Genomic DNA, 22,321 nt, shown 5'->3' on the forward strand with positions numbered 1-22,321 from the left:
GCTCCTCAGTAGAATTACCCAGGGAGCTTAAAAAAATACTGAGAGCTGGGTCCTACCTCCAGAAATTCTGATTTCATAGGGCTGAGGTGGAGTTTGGGCATCAGTATATTTTAAAAGCGTCCCAGAGGGTTCTGATACATAGCTGGGTTTGAGAACTGCTGCTCCAGATTACCTGTCCACACTCCAGAGGTGCTTTTAGACCCAACCCTTTGTGGGTGGACAGGTTTTTTGCAGTAGGAGATGGAGAGAGTTCTGTGCCAAGGCTCTGGAACCAAGCACACCTGGGCTTAAGACTCTACGCTACCACTTAATGGCTGCCACTCAGGCAAATTGCTAAACGGTCTTAAGTTTAAAACTCTTAATTTGTGAAATGAGGACGACGATAGCACCTCCTCGCGGGATTACTGTGAGCTTTACTGTGTTCATAAATAAGCACTCACACAGGTCCTAGGGGCTAAGGCCCAAAACACTTAATGTTTGAAACCAGAAGGAAGATCCAAGATGTAAGGAATTTTTGCCACCAAGTCAAAATTCCATGACCGCTATTGAGAAGTAAAAGCTTGTCCCCAACAGCTCTTATCTAGGGGACATATGAGCTGCAGAAGGAAGGATGAGCCCCGTGGGGTTATGTGAAGGTACATGGGAAAGGAATGGAGTTCTTCAGGAAAACACTAGAGTGTCACACATGGCTGTGCTCAGTGGTGAATAATAAAATGAGTGCAGGCCCCAGACCAAAACTTTGTTGGTGAGGCAAAGGCAGTGAGTTAATTTTGCATCCACTGAGGGATAATTCTAGAATTGTGACCTCTTTTTTTTTTAGCAGAAGAATCTAGGATACATTTAATCCAAATCAGTGCATCAGACAGAGTCTTACCCTCTAGACTAGACGGGGAAAAAAAGTCAAATTAGAGAAAGAACAAGAGAATCCTCCACTGAAATGGTAACATTTAGCTAACTGCTTTTGAGTGGTGTTTTCTGGAGAGTAGGTTGTGCTCAGAAATGAGTAGATTTCTATCCATTCAATCATTGGAAGTCAATACTGGACTTAAGTGTGATTCCCAAGAGAAGATCATTCCTGTTTGTCTTTGAGAAAAATCAACCAGCCTATGCAAGATTAGTTGGGTCTAAGAACGTAGCTTTACACTAATTCTAGCAAAAAAAAAAAAAAATTACCCAAATGCCTTATTTTACACACATTTGTGAACAGCTGATGGAAGCTAAATCATATTTTGGGGAGCCCTGTACTCAAACGAAGACTCTTTCAGATAAACCGATGATCGTCTGCATTGCCACGCTTTTCTATCCCACCTGACTTTTATGTGAATCCGGATGATCACAGTCAGCCAGAGTTTCTGAAGGTTTCTAGCTCTTTTTCCGGATTCTGCAAGAATAGGGTACAGCATCTCTCAAGAAAGCCCTGGCTGATTGTCCAGGAGAGATTGGGAGCCTGTCTGCTTATAGCAGTAAGGTCAGTCAGTTAAAAAGTCACCCTATACATCAGACCTGTTGTTTCTTGAGTAGGGTTTCTGACTCAGTCCAACTCGAGTGACTTCCAGTTTTTCGCTCTGGCTCACATGGGACTGCATTGGCCATTAGGTGCTGGGCTGGGCTCTGTGGAGCTGGGTTCTATGGCAGGACTCTTGTCATTGTTGAGAGAGAGGCCACTGGGACCCTTGGGCTAGATCTGTAGATCCCAGGGGTGGCAGCTAGGTGAGCACCTTTTCAGAGAGAGTGGCTTACAAGATGAAAGAGGTCAGCCAGGGAGAAAGAGAGAGAACAGATCTCAGAAAGGGACTGAGTCTCTGGGAGTGTTAGCAGAGGATATCAGAGATAGCCCTCTGGGATGGTAATATTCCTGTATTATAGCACTTAGGTTTTGGTGGGGCATTAATTGATTTCTGATCAGTTGAAAGTTGGGACTATTTCCTTGGGTGTCACATCCAAAGCCTTACCATTCCTCCCACTAGAGCTGGGGAGAGCTTGTCCTGTTGACAATACAAGTGGTTAGAAGCGGGCCCCATGACATCTTGTCCTAGGGAAGGGCTCCACAGGTTGAAACAAACAAGTGCTGTGTTTATGAACTGCTGCTTGGAGTCCTGTTTCTGCTACCATGTATTGGAGCTGACTGAGCTCTAGAGCCGGAGGGATCCCATCTCCGTATTGTCAATCGTTAGCTACGTACTCTTTGGAAAGTCCCGTAACTTGTTAGCACTAAAGCACAAGGATTAAGACTGTGCTTTGGAGGCAAACTTCAAAGGTTTGAATCTTGGATCTTTCATTTTCTAGCTCTGTGACTTTAAACAATCTATGTAACCTATCTGTGTCTCTACCTACAGAATGGGTATGCTAGTATCTATCATATAGCCTTTCAGTGAGGTCTGAATGGGATAATACATGTTGAATACACTTTGAACAGTGTCCGTGCTTACTGTAAGCTCTTAATAACTCTTAATTAAGCCAACCAACTAACTGACCCAGCAACAAACAAAACCTTTTAGCCAGGGTTGATGGAAGGAGTCCCCAAGAGAATGCATTTGAAGCACCTAGTACCATGTCTGACATACAGTAAGTGCTCAATAAATTAATTGTTTTTCTTTTCAGTATCACTGTCGTCATCTTTCTCTTCCATAGACCTCAGGTCTCCCCAGCTGTTTAACAGGTGACTATGTCAGGGGCACCTGGGTGGCTCAGTTGGTTGAGCGTCCGACTTCAGCTCAGGTCATGATCTCATGGTTTGTGAGTTCAAGCCCCCTGTCAGGCTCTGTGTTGGGCAGTTCAGGGCCTGGAGCCTGCTTCTGATTCTGTGTCTCCCTCTCTCTCTTCCCCTCCCCTGTTTGTGCTCCGTCTCTCTCAAAAATAAATAAACATTACAAAATTAAAAAAAACCCAGGTGATTATGTCAGCAGAGCATAGATTGAATTGCTTTAGGATTTAGCTCTTACAATGTGTGTGGCTAGATGCTTTAGAACACAGAGAAGAGTGGATTTGGTTTCGCCCTTAAGTAGCTTAGAGTCTAATTAAGGAGAGATGTAATCCAATGGAAAGGGCACTAAACACATGCAGAGCAGGTCACGGGAAGTGCCAAGTGTTGCAGATAAAGGATTCCTTCGAGAAGGTCTTACTGGTGCCATGTGAGATCAAGGGAGAAGGGTGCACCTTGAGCTAGGCTTTCAAGGAAATGGCCGCAAGAATTAGTCAAGTATACCTACGTTACCTGCCAGCCGTATGCAAAAGTGTTCTTAAACCCTCATAGCACCTCAGCCCAGACTCATGAAGTCATGTGTCCTGAATCCCAAGGTGTGAGGCCGCGGTGCCATGACACAAATCCATTGCCGTCTTGCCCCGAATCCATGCTCTCAATCCCCCATGGCTTCTGCCTGCAAACACATCCAGGGCTCAGTGCACAGGGAGGAATGGGGGAGGCAGTGTTCTGCAAAAGTTAAGAGCACTGATTCCTACTCCTGTGTGACTTCTTCTGGCAAGTTATTTTACCTTCTTAACCCTCAGTTTCCTCATCTGTTCAGTGGGGGTTGTGTATCACACCTTACATGGCTGCCATAAGTATGCAGTGACATAACATCCGTGCAACTAGTTCATTAGGCAGTCTGGCCTCAGTATATGGGACAGTTTTATTGTTCTTGACTCACTGTCTCCAAAAGCCTTACACTGACTGCCCTCCCCTCTGGGGCATATGCCTTAAACAGATTGATGTCTTGAACAGAATCCATGATTTCCTGGCAACCTCTATTGTTAAAGCTATTCTGTCCATCTAGTTGAAAGCACCAATCTCAAACTTCCACCGCGGTTCTTGGGGGTACCGCTGGAGACGCGGGGCCTGCCTCTGGGACACCTCCACCCTGGCCCACTTCTACATTTCAACTCCTCTGATGTTTTGGGTCAGGGAGGATGAAGAGGAGAAGTGTCTGGGGTTGTCACTCACTCTATTGACATAGCCTGTAGTCACTGTGGACCCTCTGAGAGAAGAGGCACTTATATTTCCCTTAGGCCAGGCCCATTTCTCCAGCCCCTCTCCCATCACCTTGCTGATCCAGAAGCTGCCTGGGCACCTTACGGCTCATTCCTGCCCTCTACCTTTATATTCTCCTTTGTGTAGCCATGGGAGCCTCTGGGTTCCTCTTTGATACCCTCGGAGGCCCAGAGGTACCTGGAGGAAGGAGTGGGACATTGGGACATTGCACTGCCATCCTTCTTCAACTAGCTGGCTCTAGCCATCCAGCAGCCTCCTGCCTGGCAAGAAGCAGCAGACTTGAAGCCCTGTGTTCTCATATGCTCCCGAAATGTTGGGGTTTCACCCTGGCTCCCTTAAAGACTCTCTCAGTACTCTGCTCTGCTCATTTTGATGGCGGCACCAGGGAGGGTGCAGACTGTCATCTGGGAGTGGAATGCCAGTGCCCCTTCTCGGAGGCAGCCCCATGTTTCTGAGCAGTTGTCTTGGCTCCCCCTTCGCTTGGCCTGGTGGGGGTGAGAGAAAGGTCTTCTTTCCTTTATTTCATGAAAGGAGCGGGAAAGGCCGAAAATCCCACTCTTCAACAACTCAGGCACCCCTCCCTCTCTTCTTCTCTGTGTTATGGACTGGGAAGGGGGGTTGCTGGAGCAAGGGGAGAGAGAAGGGGAAGGGGTGGGCAGAGCCAATTCAGTGGCCTTTTGCCAAGTCCTGAGGGAGGTGTCGGGTCAGCTGTGGGCTCTGTCTTTAAGTCTGGGGAAACTTAAGACCTCTCTGCCTCAGCTCTGCGCTCCAGCTGCCAGTGTTGGGATAGCAGAGAAAGTTCTGTCCAACATCCTGTTAAATAAGTAATGCACACTAGCATAGTGCCTGGCACTGGGCGAGTGTTTTTTAAGTGGTAGCCAATGCAAGGTTTACTGTATTATTTTCCTCTTTGCTTAACCTCCGAGGTGGCTGTTTGCTTGTCCCTACATGGCAGACAAGCAGAGCACTGAGACTGTGGTGTTCTCTGCTCTGTGTCCTTATCCTACCCAGGAGTCTGGACACCCTCATTCTCAAGTGTTTACCGGAGGCTGCTCTATGCAAAGCACTGCACTGAGCTACAGAGCCCGCTTTTTCTGAACTCCAATTCAGGGCACGTGGTTGGGTCGCTTCAATTTGGGGGGTCAAGAAAAGAGATGGTTGTTGTAAGCGGAGCTCTAAGCCCCTACCTTCCGGCAGCTTCCAGTCAGTGAATGACAGGAGAGGTTTGAACCAAGATTCAACCTGCTTGATGTAGGTGGGTGATACGGCGGCCAGAGCTATGCGCTCAGAGCGGGAAGAAACCATTGGTTCAAGGAAGTGTTCGTCACATCGAAGCTGCTTTTTATGGTTGGTGGGAAGCATGGTCAGTCATTCATTCATTCTTTCCTTCAGTCAACAAAGATGCCTAAGCCCTACTATTCTAGGTACTGAAGATGCGACAGTGAACAAAGCGGGTAAAATCCCTGCTCCATGGAGTCTACAGCCCAGATATTGGAAGCCCCTTTCTCAGCAGCTGCTGTCTGTATTTGAGAAACCACAGGCTGTTCTCCTCTCAGCCTAGAGCCGATTATTCCACAGAGTCACACAGGCCATTGGAAGCCCTGCAGCCACAGGCTCCCTCAAGGGCAGGGACTGCAGCTGTTGGCAGTGTGAGTAGGGCCATCCCCACCCTGCCGCCTCCCCTCGCCTGAAAGCCAGATCCCAGGAACATCTGCCACCCATTTCTCCTCCCCCACATCTGCACCGGGGAAGGCATATGAGGGGACTCAGAGGTGTGATGGATTGGGGCACCGTGGATGTGAATCATTGCCCAGCATGGAGAACGAGGACAGGCCATGCTAAGTCATCTGTCCTCTGGCCCTGTGGAGGTGAACTGAAGATCCCATTTTCCCCAGAGAATGAAATCGATGAGATGTGAGAGATTTCCAAATTGGCAAAAAAAAAAAAAAAAGAGAGAGAGAGAGAGAGAGAGAGAAGGGAGGGAGGAAGGGAAGGAGAGAGAGAGAGGAAAGAAGGAAGAAGAAAGAAAGAAAGAAAAAAGAGAAGGAAGACAAAAAAAGAGGAAGGAAGGAAGGAAGGAAGGAAGGAGATGCTGAGAGATTTCCAAATTGGCAAAAGAGGAGGGAAGGAGAGAGAGAGAGAAAGGAAAGGAAGGAAGGAAGGGAGAAAGAAAGAAAAGAGAAAGAAAGGAAAGAAAGAAGAGAAAGAAAGAAAAGAAAGAGAAAAAGAGAAAGAAAAAAAGAAGAGAAAGAAAAAGAAAGAAAAGAAAAGAAAAAAGAAAAGAAAAAAAAGAAAAGAAAAGAAAAGAAAAGAGAAAAGAAAAGAAAAGAAAAGAAAAGAAAAAAGAAAGCAAGGAAGCTTTCAAACCAGACAGACTGGTGCGTTGTTTTGTGGAACAGATCATTGTGTTTGGCATCCAACCCTGAAAGTGGACTGAAGGCAAGGAGTTTATATGAAAAATTCATCCACCTCTGAGCAGGTGGTACAGATAAGCACCATTGTGTCTCCAGAGGCAGGACCCATGGGTGTGCCCCAATGACACCAGCCACCTCTTAAGCACAAAGCTGAATTTTCACAACTTACGACTTCGGGAGTTGTTGCGCATTTTACGAATTAGTTTGCCTCAGGATTCCTTTTAAGTGGCCAGCCTGCTCGGTACTTGAAAAACGTGACTTGCTTGATAAAAACTTGACATATGAACAGATTTTCTTGCTAGTCTTAGCATGAGAGTAAAAAAAACAAGCATGAGTTTTAAGTCTTAGAGGCCTGGTTTCCGATTCTGTTCCTAATTCCAATGAAGGCCTGCGGTCACCTACGCTGAGTAGCCCTTCTGTGCTTCATAGTGGGTGCTCCTGCCTTCATTTAAGGGAGATGTGCCCTGAATGTAGCATTCACTGAAAACATATTTATTGAGTACCTCCCATGTGCCAAGCACTGTGAGAAGGATGTATTGGTGAACTAACTCTTTCAAGACAATGACTGCGAGCTCGGCTTAAAACAGCAATCCCATTTTAACGGTCCGTGCCCTGATGCAGCCAATAGTCTAGTGGAAGAGTAAAGTAGCTAACAATATTAAATAATCTTAGGTTGAGATGGATGCTGTGAAGGAAAGAAGCAGGGTGCTCTGAACTTACGTAGGTTGGATGGTCTGGAAAGGTCTCTCTGAAGTGCTGATATTTAAAGCAAAACCAAAAGGAACAATTACGTGAAGAGGTAAAAGCAATGTCCCTGGCAAAGGACTAGTGCACTCAAAGGCCCTAGAGGCAGTGTGGGCTTCCTGTGTTCTAGAACTTGAAGAAAAAGCCAATGTGGACAGCTCATCAAATGAGCTCGGTGGAGGGGGCAGAGTCCTCCTCACGCAGGTTCTTAGAAGCCACGTGTCTTGGCTTCCTTGGGCTGCTGAAGCAAGTGCCACAAACCAGGTGGCTTCGAACAACTGAAATTTGCTGTCTCCCAGCTGTGGAGGCCAGCCGTCTGAAATTAAGATGCCGGCCGAGCCAGGATCCCACTGTAGGGGATCCTTCTTTGCCTACTCCTAGCTTCTGGTGGGTTGCTGGCAATCTTTGGTGTCACTTGGCTTGTGGCTATGTCACTCCAACCTGCCTTCGTCATCACGTGGCATTTTCCCTGTCTTCCCATGGCCGTCTTCTTATAAGGACACCAGCCATGTTGGATTGGGGGCCTAGCCTATTCCACAATGACCTCGTTATAACCTAACGAATTACACCTGCAGCAACCCTATTACCAAATAAGGTCACATTCTGTGCCACCAGAGGCTAGGACTTCAACATCTAAATCTTAGCGGGGCACAGGTCAACCCATATCACCATAGTAAGAGGTTGGGATTTTATTCTGCATGCAAGGCCTGAGTGGTCTCACGCAAGTGGATGGGTGTTTGAAAGGCTGCTGTGTGAGGGTGAGCTGCTCGTGGAATAAGGGCTGGTGCAGGTAAGAGTTGGTGACTAGTCGGTGACTTGTAAGAGCTGTTCCAGGTGAGAAGTGATGATGGCATGGACCAAGGTGACAGCAGTTGATTGGAGCCTAGATATCAAAGAACAGGAAGAACGACAAGTTGGGCCTATGGCTTGGATGTGGGATGAGGAAAAAGAAGGTCATGGGAAGGGTGTTCAGGCTTCTTACTTCATTGTAAGGGGACGATGATGTTGTTCACTTTCTTCAGGCAAACGTGGGGAGGACCAGGTTTGGGGCCGGAAGTGGTTTGGATGGGGAATCACAGAATGGGAAAAAAAAATGCAGGGATGAAAATCAGAAAGCCTCGCCCACTCCCGGTCACCATCATCTTGCTTCTGTCTAAAATATCGTTAAGTAAGAAAGCTTTCTTTGTGAGAAGGCTCAATCCCTTGTTAAAATGCAAACATCCCTGGGAGAGGAAACACGGCCAGCCAGAGCACCTTTCCCAGAAGCACCTATTGATTGGGAGATGAGACAGGCAGCAAATAAGACAGCAGAGAGAACGTGTTCGGGAAAGAGAGTGATGGAGATCCAAGGCAAAGCGTCCCAGTGTCGCAGTTGCTCCTTAGACTGTAGGAGTGTGTGCTTAATTTAATTCCATCTCCATGCTGGAGGAGAACCAAAAGGAGATAGCCAAAAATGCCAGCAAAATGGGGTTAGGGAGTGGGAGTTGCAAGTTCCCTTCATAGGCACCAGCTGGAAGAAAGTAAGACAGAGGGGAATTCGGTGGGGGGGGGGGGGGGGGGGGGGGGACAATGGGGCAGTAAGAGAACTACATGAAACTGAGGACAGGATAGGGCTTGGAGTGAAACGTGGGCTAAATGCCAGCCTTTTAAAAGTGGACTGTTCCCTGAGCTTGACCCCCCCTTTCCGATCTCCATGGCCTTCTCTCCCCCCGATCATTTTCCATACCTCAGCTGCCTCTGCCTTCCCAGCAATAGTGCTTCCAAGCTCCAGAAGCTTTGTGTGTACCAGAGCTGTTTTCATCACAGCATCCCTTTAAGCTTGTATTCTCTTATCCCTTTTTGTTTGAATTCTTGACAGATCAGTGAAATTTGGGCATTTGGGATGCTAACCATCAAGAGTGGCATGCTGGCTTTGGGACCTGGCATGGTGGGCCCAGTGGTTCCCAACTGGGAATTTGATGTGCTGCAGCCCCATCCTGGGTTCTCCCACCCATGCCTGGACTTCGCCAAAAGACATGCTCAGTGTCCACTCCTCTCCAGCCTCCAGGCACTTTGCTCTGAATAGGCTATTACCACCCAAGGGCATATGAGGGCATTTGCCTTTGCCAAAAGGAGTCCCTAGCCCCTTTGTTGCTTTTTTCTGAGTGGTGGTGGAGGCAGGGTGGCTGCGGGTCTCCTATTTCAGAACCTGGCATCAGGACCACTTGTCCAGCCTGTTGAGTGGAGGTTACTCAGCCGGAGCTGGGAGCACAAAAGCATTTGAGGCATCACTTAACATCCTATTTCATTGTTTCTTTCCTCTCTTCCTTTAAGGTCTCATTGTTTTGAGCTTGAACAAATGGCAGAGGCAGCCATCAAAGGCACCAAGCCAACCTTGCCGCAGTTTTATCACCATGCTGGTGGGGAAGGAAGCCCCCCTCCCCCTTGTATAACTTCAAAAGGCATCTATTTGGTTTGGGAGATTGGAGGAGGGGGCGGTGGCTAGAGGAAGGAAGGATTTCCTAGCTCGCGTTTTTGTGGCTTTTATTGAGCGGCAGATCCCGGCAATACATTAGAATCAGAAGACAGCAGCCGGTGGTAGGCAGGGCCAGAGATGTTGCCTGGGCCAGGTAGCAGAGAAAGGTGAGTTGCTGGCTGGCCCCACTAAAAGGATCTGAAGGTCTCATTGTGTCATGTGGTGAATCCCCGGATGCCCGAGGATGGGCCGTGGACTCCTGCAGCTCCTGTCTCCTCTCACCTCCCTGGGGAACTGACAAAGAGCACACACTTGCTCACAGAGGCCGGGTGTTCAGCAGCAAAGCAAAGAGCTGAATTTATCTGGTCAATCTAGATACCCCTCTCGGAACACCACACTGCCAGGACGGCCACCTCCAAAGGCTGCCCTGAGACGCAACTGGGGGATGGGACAAGGAGCTTCCTATCTCTTCCCTGTTTGCCTTCTGAGCTACTTAGAGCCACAAGTGAAAGCCGCCAGAGCCGCGCTTGCCCCCGCCGCTGGGAGTCTGAGCACTGCCGCTCTAGCCTCAGGTTGGCCATGGATTCCCTGTGTGCTTGGCAAACTGAGGTCTTCATCTGTAAGAGGAGTTGCTCTTCGGTAACTTTTTGTTTTTGGTTTTGTTTTTGGTGCTGAGACGCTAGGACTCTCGCTAATGAGCTCCAATAGTGTATAGTACAAAAGGGTGGTCCCCTAAATATAACGGTGAAGCCTGCAGCATTTCCCAAATTTGCTACTTTCTCTGACCGGAGGCGTTTTGTTTCTCAGTTTGGCTTCCTCTTTCCAATTCAAGTCCATCAAGAAGTGATCACCATAAGGGGAACTCACCCAAACAAGACAAGCGAATTCTTCCATTTTTAACTCATTTCAACCCAACAGATGCCGTAGAAAGAGCCAAGGGATCCAGGTTCTAGCTCTAGGTCTACCATTAACTATATGTAGATCAGCCATTCCGTCCTCCAGCTCTTTCTTTGCACGGCCAACGGGCAACCCAGTGACGGCAGATCATTCCCTCCCCTCCCGGGGTGAGAATCTGCTCCCTCGGGAACTTTCCCAGGAGGCTGTGTGGGTGTCTCACGGCCCCTCCTCCTGGTTAGAGTCAGCCCTCGGCCTCAGCCTCTCCTTCCTTCCCCAGGACCTTGTTTCATGGTTGATCCTCTTTCCGTTTTTTCCATTGTTCTCTCACTGTACTTATCACTTCCAGACTATCGCTGTGACCTTTCCTCTCCACTGTCCCTGAACTTCCGCCTGATTTTCACACAGACACAGTGCCTTCCTAAATAAACAATTACGGACGCTGTCACATCCTGTAACCGACACATTTCCTGTCATCAAGTGCAAGGGCGTAGGAAACTCATGATTTCTCCCCGTGTCAGCAAGAGAAGTGAGCAGCCCTTGAATGGCACCATTTGATGATACTAGGGCTGGTGTCTGAATTTACCTATCCATCCCTGTCACTTCTGATCTACCTATCTTTGAAAAAAACCTTTCCTATGACCCTGCGTCCTCCTCCGGCTCCATTTATTGAGCACCTACTGTATGCCCTATGGTCTAGCTTTTATTATGTTCCCCTTACTGATGAAGAAACAGGCTTAGAGGTGAGATGATCTACTCTGGGCCACACAATTGAATGGAAGCTGAGCATCTAGTTAAGCCTTGTATGGCTCCAAAGCATGGAAGCCCCATCCTCTGCCTCCTCTCCTGTATCACTTCAGCTCCTTCCCTCTTCCACCTCCAATTCCTGGACTTCACATCCAGACTTCTCAGGCGTCTCACCATCCCTGTGTCCCCGTTGTACCTTCACGCCTCGGCCCTCCGCAGTATGACTTCTCTGAGATCATGTGAGGCTTCTCTGCTGTATTCGATGGTGCTGATCACTAGTCTTCTGGAAGTTCTGTACCCCCATGCACTCCAGAACAGAGCACTCTCCTGGTTCTTCTGTTATGTCTCCATCTGTCTCACTGGTAGCTTTTTCTCCACCATACCCCATAAATATGGCCCTCCTCAGTGTCCCACCTTTGCTCCCTTGCTGTATAGTCTTCTTGATCTATTTCATTCACTCAGGTTTTGTCCACAATTTCTGGATCGATGAGACCCAGATCTACACCTTTAGCCACGTATCCCATTGCCTGCTGGACATCTCTGCCCAAACACCCCACCCGTGTGCCTCACGGTTACGCCCCCCCCAGGGAGTTGCCTCTTCCTCAGCTGCTAACACCACCGTTCACCTGAGTTTCTTTCAAGCCAAGCTTGCTCTGTTCTGCATTCCGTCCAACCCCACGCCCTTCTTCCTTCTGCCTGTCGCCGAGCCTACATCAGGCCTTCATCATCTTCATTCTGTTGTACTGCCATCACTTCCTAAGTGGTCTGTGTCATTAGTCTTTCCCCCTCCAAGTCTATCCTCCACACGGTCACCAAAGTAAACCTTGCTCCTGAAGTTCTTTAGTCACTAACAGAACGAGACACAGGCTTCTCATCCGAAAGATGGTACTGTCTGTGACCTGGTCGTGTCTACCCCGCCTACCTCATCTCCCTTCATGCTGCTTCAGGCTTTATGTTTTAGCTGCACATGACAGCCTCTGGTCCCTGCCCATAACTGGCTGTTTCTCATCTCTGTGCCTTTGAGCCGGTCCATCTGCCTTAAATGCCCTCTCCCTTTTCTTGCCCAGGAAAATCCTACCTACCCTATAAAACTCAGCTGTAGGTCACCTCATCCAGGAAAACTTCATGCGCGCGCGCGCGCGCACGCACACACACACACACACACACACACACACACACACACACACACACCAGGCTGCTTTGGGTATCCTTTCTCAGTCTTCTCGAAAATTCTTTGTCCAAAAAATAAAAATAAAAAAAATTTTTGTACAAATCTCCACCCTCCCACTCACAGTCCTGTACAACTCTCTGTTCATGTGTCTCTCATCCTGATCAGAGTGTGAAGACAATGACTCGTTCACCCCGGGTGCCTGACCCAATGCCTGGAACCCAGCAGGCACTGAATAAATGCTCGGAGGATAAATGAGTGGACGCACCAAGTGCAGAGCAGATCTTTAGCTCGGATATCTGGATAGGGTTTCCTTTTCCTCTCTCCTCTTTTAACCTTTGTCTCTCATTCCAATTAAACCAAAACGCTTGAGAAGACTAGGCCAAACAATCTTGAGAGCCAGCCTAGAGACAGGTGAAGAGTACTTTGAAACACACTAGGGCCTGGTAAAATATGTCACCTGTTTTCTGTTAGTACGTGAGCAACATTTCTGGATCTTCGGCTTTCTCAAATTCATGTATACACAGATGAGCCCCTCCTGAGAGATGGCTTTGGAAAAGTGACTTTAGCCAAGGGGCAGAGTAATCATAATAATAGATAACCTTTAATAATGATAATAGAAAGCCTTTAGATGTAGTGGTTACATGTGCCAGGCACTGTATCAAGCAAGTTACATAGTTAATATAATTTGCATAATCTGCAGAATGACCAGGTGAGTGAGGTCCCTTTGCTCCCCCATTTTGCAGATGAGGAAACTGAGGTACAGAGAACTTGTGTAGCTTGTCCGAGGCAACATAACCAGTAAGTGGCACATATAGATATTCGGATATTTAGATAGCGTTAATCGCTGATGAAGCCAATTCTGCAGGTAGATTTTCGTGAGCCAATTAGCCTCGCTTTACTCAGAACCACGTTGCATCTTGAGAAGGAAGAAAGGAAAAGAAAAGGTAAGAATTGATACTTTTTGAGCACCTAGTATGTGTCAAGAAGTGCCTTAGGGGTTTTATACAGATTGTCTCACTTGTCACAATAGCCTGACAAAATAGGTGTTCTTATTTTACAGATGGAGAAACCAAGACTCGGCAAGGCTGGGCTCCTTGTCTGAGATTGCCTAGCAAGTGGCAGAGCCAGAGTGGGACACAGGCCTGTCTGATGGCATTGACGTTGCCCACAGTCAGGCCTCAAGGCAGACAGGGCTACTGCGTGGCTGCGCAATGGGGGGTGAGGGGGATGAGCTTCCCAGTACCAGGAAATGCAATTCTGAGTATGAGCCCTTGAGATGCTGGCTGCGTTGGGCAGGCTAGTCTCGAGTGCACCTGCGGTAACCAAAAACCCCTGCACTCTCACTAGCTTCATACCATACAGTTTATCTCTTGTTCACTAGACCACAACGCCCAAGGCGGGACATATTGCCCTCCCTCATCTGGCGGCTCCTCCACTTGGAAAGATGGGGAGCGAGGACGGAGGGGGAGAAGGAGGGAGGGGTCACACAGGCTTTGCACTGCTTTCACCTTGAACTGACACATTGCACTTTCAGTTAGAGTCCATTGGCCCAAACGGGTCACGTGGCCTGCTGCAACTGCACGGGAACCTGGAAAATGTAGCAGAGGGTGTGGCTGCTGAGCCAGCACTAGCTTTACCATAGTGCTTCAGGGGTACCTGCCTCTTATCCCCACGGGCTGTTAAACGGTGTTGCTTTGTGAACAGATGTTGGTGGTATGGACGTGGAGGTGTGGAATCTGTGCAGCACAGTTCTCAGACCTCTTTCCTCCTCTGTAAAAGCGAATCCTGTGTGGAAAGGAGACCAGGAAGTCCCAACCGGGCAAATTAGCAGATGCCCCTTGAACCCTGTGCCCTCTGGCTCCTGGTCTTGTGAAATTCAGCTTTATTCCTTTGCATGCCCAGGAGAGAGGGTGCATGCTATGAAACCCACTATGAAACCCACTATGAAATGCACTGCCCTGAATGTCCAAAAGGCAGGAAGAAGTAGGCCTTCGGATGGAGCAGGGAAGCGCTGGAGGTGGGGGTGGGGACGTGAGGATGGGGGGGACTCCAGTCACCCTCACTCCACAGCAGAGAGCAATCCTCTTTTATGAAGACATCGTGCCTCTTTCGAAAATAATTTACAGCACAAAACCAAGCCTGCTGTGCGGCATTTCAATTTGTCATTAAAACTCCATTCCTCTTGCCAGAGTAAATGAGCCATTTACAGCCAGGGCGCCAAGATGGACTGTTGTTATGTTTTCTGCCTTTGTTATTATGAATGTTCATGGCTCTTCTCAGACAAGCCCCCGAGGATCCCCAGAGGACTTGCCTTGCCATTCGGGTCAATTAGCTAGGCTTGCCAGTGTTTTCCTGGATATAGGTTTCATTACCCTTGCAGAGGGCAGGGGGAAGCCAGACCTGGGTGCTCTCAGTGTGGAGGGTGATCCTGAGAAGTATCGCTTGCACCTACCTGCGCACTGTCGATCTCTCTGTCTCTCTCTCTCACACTCACACGCACATGCGTGCGTGCTCACACGTGCACACCCTCAGGACGTGCACACACAGCACAGAAGCAAACGCAGGAACCCAGCATCTCTGACTTCCTAGTCATCAGCATTGTCGCACGTCCATTAAGGGTGGGCACATGTGGGGCAGCAGATAAACCTCAGGTGAGTTGAGTATCATTAAGGAAGTTTATTACATTTCCTCTGAAATGTGTGTGTAGACAGGCTGGGTAAGTGACCTTCAGATACGTTAGGCTGTGAAGCTCTTTCCCAGGGTCTTTCTGGTCTCAGAATTCCATCCCCAGATGCTGTTCTGGGTTGTCTGATCCAGAGGAAGCAGAAGACCATCAAAGAAGTCAGTCAAGTATTCATTGAGGGAAAGAGGGTAAGGGGATCCCGGGGGTGTCTAGAGGAAGGCATACTACTAGTGACTAAGGGGAGGTTTGCCCAGAGGTCTGAGGGCAACAGCTCTGTGTTGTTTCTCTCTCTGTCCCCCCCTTCCGTATGGCAGATACATTGTACCCTGGCAGGTACATTGAAGGTGCTTGATAAATATCTCTGGCATTGAATTATAAACAGAAGATTCGATTCTGCCCTCAAGTAGTTTACAGTTCAGTTCAGTTTGCAGAAAGCACTCGCCCTCCTATCTCTGCCTTTGAAGTCTGACCTGTCTTGCAACTCCACTGGCCCAAATTCTTTTCTCTCATTAAGACCACCGAGTCACTGCCAACCTCACCATCTCCCTAACAAATCAGGCTTACTTGAATGCTTTAGTGTCTCTTCCACTGGCCTGTGAACTTCTTGGGTCAGGGAGGGTATTTGATTTATCCCTGTATCTCCCACAGTGTCTAGCATAGTGGCTGGAGCACAGCATTCAATAAATGCATTAAAACATTAATGAAGCTTACTTAATGCTTTTAAAGTTTCCTAAACTTTGCTTTTCTTCTCTGTAAAATAAGGATGAATAATAATAATTATAATACGCACATAGGATTCCTGGGAGGATTAAGGGAGATGATGTTTATAAAGCTCTTAGCATAGACACCTGACTTACAGTGACACAGTAGTTATTATGTAATGGTAGCCTTTGGGAGGAAGTTTTCTCAGTATTGTTTACCCCTCCTACAAAGGAGTCCAGAACAGAATGGTCAGATTCCAGAACACCATGTTTTCTATAGGCACTTCCCTAGGAGTCTAGATAAGGTTATTCAGGTTCACCCCATCATCATCTGAACTCTCTTCCTCTCCTTACAGGCATTGAGTGTGGCCTGCCCAGTCTTGAGCAGGGTATCATCTGAGATGAGTTTGAGTGTAGGGGGATTCTATTCAGGTCTACCCTGTATAGGAAAATGTGCCTTCCCAAGGTCTGTTTGGCCTTCTGTGGAGGAGTCACGCATGGGCATTTAGGCCAAGAGCCCAAGCCAAAAAGGGGGCCCACTTCATGCAGGCCACTGCATCCTACTAGCACCATAATGAGGACTATGCCCATAACTACAACAGAGGCTAATTAACCTGGTGATAACATTGACAAATACCAAGGCACCCTAAGTTCAGACTCCTTGGTGCTCTGTATGAGCTCTAAACTGGGAAGGAAAACTCTTTGGCCAACACCTATCTTGAGAGATGGATAGTAAGAGCTAACATGGAGGTACGACGAGGTACAGTGACTGGAGGGAGAATGATTTTAACAGCCTGAGGCCTGGTCCTTGATTGGGAGAAATAAAACATGTTAAAAGGTGTCACCCCATAACTACTTCAGATTGTCCACGGTTTTGCTTTTGTACAGCTTCTTCTAATATCTTCATATCAAAGTCAATAGCCAGCATGTCGTCAATTTCACCTTAAACTCTTAACGGCGCCACTCTGTGAGAATGTGTGGGATGGGGGGTGGCTTTGTTAAAGAAGTGAGTCCTAAAGAAGAAGTAGCATTTTGTCAAGATAATATGGGCGGAAGAGCGTGTCTGTTCAAGAGAAGGAATCGCGGGGCCTGTGGAAGGAGGAGAAGGGTGGAGTGGAGTATGGCCACATTGTAGAGAGCCTTGATGATACGTAGAAGGGTTTGGACATTACTTGCTAGACAATAAAGTGACCATAGGAGCTCATTTGAGTAAGAGAATGACAGGAAAGATCAGTGTTCTTAAAGAGTTAGTCTGGCAGGGATATGGAAGACCGCTAAGGGGCAGATGGGGAGAATCCAGAAAGAGGACCACCGATGAAATAGCTGTCGCAGTAATGCAGGTGGCGGATGATGGGGCCTGGGTTGTGTCCACTGAAATAGACAGGAGGAGACGGGTAAGAAGGCATTCTATGGTGAGAACCAATAGATCTGGAGACTGAATGGCACTACGGAGGGAAAATAAAGAGTTAGCCAAGGATGACTGTCCAGTTTCAATTCTGCATGGCAGAATGGTTAGGACTGCCCTTCAAATAGGTTGGAGAATCTGAAAATGGGGAATAAGCTTGTGGAGGCATTTGGGGGTGTCAGTGATGAATTCCACTTACAGCATGTTGTTTTGAGATGGTAATGGGACACCCATGTGAAAATGTTGTAGGCAAATGGCAATATGGTCCTGGAATTCAGGATAGGTTCGGGGCGAGGGACACAGATTAGAGGGAGGTGAGAGTGGAGATGAGCCTGAAGACCTGGAGGTATATGAGATCACCAAACGGGAGAGTTTCGAATGAAGAAAACAAGTCCAAAGGCTAAGTGCGTAGTGTCTTTTCTCCTCATGGTACCCTTCAGACCTGAGTACCAACCATCAGAGTGTCATGATGCTTGACACCACCTAGTGGGTGGCCCTGGGCAAGTCCCTACTCTGGAAGGGCCTGGCTCCTCATCTGTAAAATCAGCGGTTGGACAGGATGGTCCATGTTCTGTGAAGCCATGTTTGGAGAGAACATAACAAACCAGCTGCTATCAGAGAAGGACATTCTGAGGCAGAACTAAGCCAAGAAAGCCCACCACAGGGGAAGACACTTTCTGGTGCTGGTCCCAGGGAGGCAGGACCCAGCATAATTCCTCACCATCACAATCAGCAGCCTTCGGCTACTACTGGTCACACTCACTGGAAGAGAAACAATTATAGTTGAGAGTTAACCCTTGGGAGATGGCCAAAGAACACTGGTCTGCAAGACCTGTCAATGAAATGCTACTGGGCAAGTTCAAAATATCTGCCTTGCGGTGCACTTACCACACATTGCTCAGATGTCTGACCTGTACCAGGTCCACGTTCACCACATCCTCCATGAACCTAGTCTCTGCACCACCCAGACTCACTTTTCAATGAATCAGACATTTGGTCCTTAATTGTAAGTGTCTGGGATACCATTTACTCCCCCACCCCAATCCTTTCTGTGACCCTGTAATCTAATTTGCATGTAAATTACTTGGAAATGAATTTGGGGGCCATTACTAGGGGAGTAGAAGGCAGAGACGATGGGAAGGGTAGTAGATGTTTCTTGCTACTTCCTGCTGTGCTCAGCAATTAGGAGGCATTCTGGGAACCCCCACCCATTGCCAGGAATTAGTCATGGCATGAATAAACTTGATAGTAGGTTTGGGATGATACCAGCACTCTAAGGTCAAAGAGGCTTTGCTGGAAATGGTGGGAAGAACATAGATCTTTCCCTCCCCTGGGTGCCATCTGAACACTGTTATTCTGGGGCCCTGTATTTAGTTCTAAATTGTGTGTGTATGTGTGTGCGTGCGTGGACGCACGTATGTGTTGATTTTCTTTCCTCAGTTATAGTCTAAGCTTCTCTGGACAAAGTTCTGTGCTGCTTTGTGTTTCTCCAGACAGCTCCTTGCATAGTTCTAAACAATAATAGGGATTCATTCAAGTCCTTAATTTCGGCAGCTCTAGGTTTTCTACATAAGAAGTCTTAGAGCCAACAACTTGGTTGCAAGGGAAGTTCAGGAATTTTTCTTAAAGCATTTTTCACAAATATGAGAAAGTGTCAGTTGCACACATCTAAGGGTGGGTGAGGTTTCATGACCCCCAAGTTACGTATCATCATTTAGTAGAGTTGGTTGGTTGATTGACATAAGAAGCAATCTTTCCAATGTCTAGAGCAGGCTGGAAAAATGGGGAAAAAAAGAATACATCAGGCTTTCCATTTCTTCTGATCCTAGGAGCATCTGATGGAGGCTTTTAAATTTTTTTTTTTCAACGTTTTTTAATTTATTTTTGGGACAGAGAGAGACAGAGCATGAACGGGGGAGGGGCAGAGAGAGAGGGAGACACAGAATCGGAAACAGGCTCCAGGCTCCGAGCCATTAGCCCAGAGCCTGACACGGGGCTCAAACTCACGGACCGCGAGATCGTGACCTGGCTGAAGTCGGACGCTTAACCGACTGCGCCACCCAGGCGCCCCTGATGGAGGCTTTTAGATCCCTAGTATAAGAGCTGGACTCTACTGGTAGAGAAATTCTTTAGGAAGTGGAAGAGAAAACTGGGAGAACTTGAACACACCTTAGATATAACACAGTAGCACTACTTTATTTTCGAACAGATGAAATGGAGACCCAGTGATTAGTTCATGATCACATGCTATTCAGGAAAAGCAGGACTTCTGAGTGCTATTGCCCTTCCCTTCAACCAGTGGTTCCCAACCTTGGGGAGCTTTAAAAAACTACTAGTGCTGAATCCTTTCCAGACTAATTAAGTCAGAACCTATATGGGTGAGGCACAAACATCAGTTGTTTTTTTTTGTTTTTGTTTTTTAATATATAGCTCCCCAGGGTTGAGAACCACTGCTCTATCCTATGGGGCTTCTGCTTTATTGTAGGTCAAAATGAGTTCAGAAAAATGTATGAGTCCATTTAAAAATATTTATTGAGTATCTACTGTGTGCAAGGTACTGTTAAGTGGCTGCAGGGAAAATTAGATTGGGGGAGAAAAGTAAAGTTATGGCCTAGATGAGCTTCATTCTAATAGAAAAGACCAGGGATACAAATGAAATGCCACCTTCTTCCACCTCTCCTCCTTTTAACGGTGGCAGATATTGCTAATTGATTTTGGCACCCTTTTTCTCTGACCCAAATATGTTTATAATAAGCCTCTTTAACCCAGGGCTCTAGGCAGACATCACCTTTTGATCTCTTGGCATCCGAGAAGAAACCCATTTATCATTTTGGGGCAACTCATGTGTATATGGTTAGAGTTGAATGACTGATTTGGGGGAATCATAAGGATTAAACCAAGGATCTGTAGATTCAGGAGCTAGAGAAGGGTCTTGTCTGTCAGGCAGTGATTTTCAACTTCATTTTGTAGGCAATTCAGAGCTATTGAGGTTTTTGCACTAGAAACAGTAAATAAGATTAACCTGGTTACCATGAAGGACCCAGAGATTGGAGTTAGTGAGACCAACTGGAAGGCTATTGCATAGCTGGGTCCTCAGTGCATATATGGCGGCATCCAGGGCCAGCACGTGAGGGGTCACAGTGGAAATGGAGGGATGGGGACAACTTGAGAGACACTGAAAGAGAAGAAGTGCGAGGGCTCCATGACTGACAGAGTGAGGTGGCAGAGAAGAGCACGAGAGAAGTCAGACGAGTACCAGGTGAGTGGGGACATGGTAAGGCCATCACTACAGAGAGGCTGGAGGAGCCACCGGATATGGGGGAGAGGTAGGTAATCAGCATGGCTGTCCAGGTGTTTTCCTCTGGGAGAAACTTGTCCTGAAGTGGAATCAGCACCCCTGGATTCACACTTCTAGTTCCCCCATTTATCTAGCGACTGAAATGGCAATGGAATATGTAAGCCTTCTAATTTGTCTTGGTTGTTTCTTCTGTAAAATGGGAGTGATGATATTCGTTTCCTTATCACAGGGTTATTTTGAGGATCAAGTGAGACCCGTGTGGTAGGGCTTTGTAAACAGTAATAGATCATGAGCAGTTGATTAATTATGGATTCTTCTGGCTCATCCACATGCATGTATGCTGGCCCAGGGGGCCCAAAGTCTGGGAGGGAAGCCAGGCCTGGAGGTGGAGACTTGAAAATAAATTTGCTGTGGGAAAGATGATTAAAGTTAGGCGATGTTTAAGACCTCTTAAGTAGATGGCGGAAAGAGAGGTGGAGTTTACATAGAATGTTGAATAACACCACTTTTAAAAATATTTTATCTTATCTCCATCACAAAAAAGTAAACCTCCATAGTCTCCTACCATCATATGCACTGTTCACATTTTGTTGTAGTTCCTTCTTCCATGTTTTTTTTTTTTTGTTGTTGTTTTCAACATAAATAAATATTAATAAAGGAGAATAAGAAAAGGAGAGGGGCACCTGGGTGGCTCAGTCAATTGAGCGTCTGACTTCGGCTCAGGTAATGATCTCGTGGTTTGTGAGTTTGAGCCCCACGTCGTGGTCTGTGCTGACATTTTGGAGCCTGGAGTCTGCTTCAGATTCTGTGTCTCCTTCTCTCTCTGCTCCTCCCGTTCTCCCTCTCTCTCTCTCTCTCTCTCTCCAAAATAAACATTTTTTTTTTTATAAATTTTTAAAAAAAATTTTTTTAACCTTTATTTATTTTTGAGACAGAGAGAGACAGAGCATGAATGGGGGAGGGGCAGAGAGAGAGGGAGACAGAATCGGAAGCAGGCTCCAGGCTCTGAGCCATCAGCCCAGAGCCCGATGCGGGGCTCGAACCCACGGACCGCGAGATCGTGACCTGAGCTGAAGTCGGACGCTTAACCGACTGAGCCACCCAGGCGCCCCTCCAAAATAAACATTTTAAAAAATTAAAAAAAAAAGAAAAGGAGAGAATAAGACATTAAAAAAATAGTTGAAATAATCCTAACCATGAAGGGTAGTCATAATACTTTTTTTTTTTTTTTTTTTTTTTTTTTTTAGAGAAGTGGGGAAAGAAATCACAGCTTCCTGCAATTGGGAAAACTATAAAATTTATTTAGCCTATACTTATATTTTTGGCTAGGTCTACATTTATTTTTTTTAATGTTTACTTATTTATTTTGAGAGAGAGAGAGAGAGAGAGAGATAGACAGCAAGCAGGAGAGGGGCAGAGAGAGAGGGGGAGAGAGAGAGAATCCCAAGCAGGCATCCTACTGCCAGCAAGGAACCCAACATGGGGCTCAAACCTATGGACCGTGAGATAATGCCTTGGGCTGAAATCAAGAGTCAGACACTTAACCAACTGAGCCACCCAGCTGCTGCTAAATCTACATTAATTAAATATGGGTTATACTCCAGGTTCTTGGCTAAAGGCTATCCATGCAATAGATACTATTCCCAGTAATCCTATGGATAGGTAGTGTTATCATGCAATTTACAAATGAGGAAACCGAGACTCTGAGGCTTACTATCCTGACTGAGGTCAAAGAGCCCCAGGCCCATCTGACATAATCAGAGCCCCTTTCCTGCCCTTGGCTGGGAAAGCCGGAGCTCTTCATGAGGGTTGGACAGGGGA

General features: G+C 47.1%; 1 protein-coding gene across 1 annotated transcript in view; it reads left to right on the plus strand.

Annotated features, from left to right (window-relative positions):
• Positions 1 to 22,321, plus strand: part of SLC8A3 (solute carrier family 8 member A3) — a 124,186-nt gene that overhangs the window by 22,018 nt on the left and 79,847 nt on the right. The window lies entirely within an intron of this gene.

This window comes from Panthera uncia (genome assembly GCF_023721935.1).
Source record: "Panthera uncia isolate 11264 chromosome B3 unlocalized genomic scaffold, Puncia_PCG_1.0 HiC_scaffold_1, whole genome shotgun sequence".
Taxonomy (NCBI): domain Eukaryota; kingdom Metazoa; phylum Chordata; class Mammalia; order Carnivora; family Felidae; genus Panthera; species Panthera uncia.